Source organism: Nothoprocta perdicaria, unplaced genomic scaffold (assembly GCF_003342845.1).
Source record: "Nothoprocta perdicaria isolate Ctin4 unplaced genomic scaffold, notPer1 scaffold_633, whole genome shotgun sequence".
In the NCBI taxonomy this organism is placed as follows: Eukaryota; Metazoa; Chordata; class Aves; order Tinamiformes; family Tinamidae; genus Nothoprocta; species Nothoprocta perdicaria.
Window position 1 is genome coordinate 31,853 of NW_020455903.1, and position 2,761 is coordinate 34,613.

The following is a 2,761-nucleotide window of genomic DNA, read 5'->3' on the forward strand; positions in this document are numbered from 1 at the left end:
GGCACGAACCTTCCCGAGAGAGACCGAACCGGACCGAACCTTCCCGAGCGCCGCCGAACCGGGTCGAACCTTCCCGAGAGGGGACGAACCGAGACGAACCTTCACGAGCGCCGCCGAACCTTCCCGAGCGCCGCCGAACCGGGCCGGACCTTCCCGAGCGGAGCCGAGCGGCACTGAACCGGGCCGAAAGGGGCACGAGGCGAGCCGAACCTTCCCGAGCGCTGCCGAACCGGGCCGGGAGGAACACGAGGCGAGCCGAACCTTCCCGAGCGGTGCCGAACCGGGACTAGCGGAGCCGAACCGAAGCCGAGGGGTCGCGAGCAGAGCCGAAGCTTCCCGAGCGGCGCCGAACCGGAGCCGAACCCGCCCGAGCGCCGCCGGGCGCCGCCAGGGGGCGGCAAAGGGCCGCGCTGGGAGGGGGCGGGGTCTCTGTGGAGTGGGCGGGGCTTGTGGGGTGAGAGGGGGTCCACCTATGGGAATTGGGGGGGGTCCCATATGGAGGCGGGGGGGGTCTCAATGCGGAGGGGGACCCATATGGAGTGGGGGGTGAAGGCAGGACCCTATGGGGGTGCTGGGGGGCTGTATAGGGGGACCCTATAGGGTGAGTGGAGACCCTATGGGGTGTGAATGGATCCTGCTGGGCGTATGGGGGGGCGAGGGGGTGGGAGGGCGACCTATGGAGTAATCGAGGTCCCTATGGAGCTGGCGGGAGCCCTATAGAGTGTGTGTGGACCCTACGATGAGTCACCTATGGGGTGTATGTGTGGGGACCCTGTAAAATAGAGGAGACCCTGTTGGGTATGGGGGGGGTCCTTACAGGGTGAGGGGGTCCCTATAGGGCATAGGGGGTTCCCTATGGGATTGGGAGGACCCTATTGGGTATGCAGGTATGCTGTGGGGTATGAAGGAGCTCCCCTATGGGACACAAAGACTCTATAGGGTGTGCAGGATCCTATACGAGGGTGGGCTGCTATGGGGTGGGGAGACCTTATAGGGGGTGGAAAGGGTTCCCCTAGGTAGCGGGGGACCATATACACTGTGTAGGGGCGGGGCTATGGGGTATGGAGGAATCCCCTATAGGATGGAGAGATCCATAATGGGGGTAGAGGGTGTGTCCCATTTCGGGGGGCAATTGGAGGGTCCTTATGGTGTACAGAGGGGGTTACTCTATGGGGTAGGGGGACCCTGTGGGCTCCCAGGGGTGCTCTATGGTATAGGGGGCATAACGGGGGGGACCCTATGGAGAGGGGTTCCTCTATATGGTGGAGGGAGTCCCCTGTTGGGGAGCTATAGGAGGCTCCATTGTGGTTTGGGGGGGCAATGGGGTGTGGGGGGGTCTCCCATGGGAAGTGAGGGGTCCCCTGTAGGGTGGGGGTGCCCTGTAGGGTGTGCAGGGGCTCCTAATGGGTGTCCCCGCTCCTATAGGGGCGGGGGGTGTGTCCTGGACATCGGGCTCTCTGCGGGGGCGGGGCTTCGACAGTGGGCGTGACTATGGCATGGGGCGGGGCCAACGGGGGCGGGGCTCCTGCTGGGGGCGGGGCCACGTGGGAGGAGGTGAGGAAAGGAGGCGGGACCGACGGAGCGCCCAGACGAGGGCGGGGCCAAGAGAGGGGCGGGGCCAATTAAAGGGGTGGAGCCAATGTTCAGGGGCTCCTGTCGGGGCGGGGCCACGTGGGAGGAGGTGCGGAAAGGGGGCGTGGTCAACCCTTCAGTCGCGTGGAGGGGCGTGGTCAAAGCAGGGGGCGGGGCTTCTCCTTGGCGCGCCGCGGCGGGGCGGGGCTTGCCCCCGCGCGGTCCCCCCCGCCCCTCCCGTGCTCAGGCGCCCGCGCACGCTCGTGTGCAAGAGCCCGGGCGCGTCTTTGCACGGCGCTTTGCACCCCCCCGTGCCCCTGCACGGCCCTTTGCACCCCGTTGTGCCCGTGCACAGCCCTTTGCACCCCCCCGTGCCCATGCACGGCTCCTTGCACCCCCCCGTGCCCGTGCACGGCTCCTTGCACCCCCCCGTGCCCCTGCACGGCGCTTTGCACCCCCCCGTGCCCGTGCACGGCCCTTTGCACCCCCCCGTGCCCGTGCACGGCGCTTTGCACCCCCCGTGCCCGTGCACGGCGCTTTGCACCCCCCCGTGCCCGTGCACGGCCCTTTGCACCCCCCCGTGCCCGTGCACGGCCCTTTGCACCCCCCGTGCCCGTGCATGGCTCCTTGCACCCCCCCGTGCCCCTGCACGGCGCTTTGCACCCCCCCGTGCCCCTGCACGGCGCTTTGCACCCCCCCGTGCCCGTGCACGGCCCTTTGCACCCCCCGTGCCCGTGCACGGCCCTTTGCACCCCCCGTGCCCGTGCACGGTCCTTTGCACCTCCTCGTGCCCGTGCACGACCCTTTGCACCCCCCCGTGCCCGTGCACGACCCCTTGCACCCCCCGTGCCCGTGCACGGCTCCTTGCACCCCCCCGTGCCCGTGCACGACCCCTTGCACCCCCCCGTGCCCGTGCACGACCCCTTGCACCCCCCGTGCCCCTGCACGGCCCTTTGCACCTCCCCGTGCCCGTGCACGGCCCTTTGCACGCCCCCGTGCCCTTGCACGGCTCCTTGCATGGCCGTGGTTGTTCTTGCACGAGCGGACCCCACCCACGTGGCCCCCCCCACTCGTGTCCCTTTGCACACTCACACGGAGCCGGGGGGGGGGGTTGTTTCTTTCTCCGATAATTTATATTTGCAAATAAAATCCGTTAATGAAGTAATTACATCGGATGCTCTATACAGGG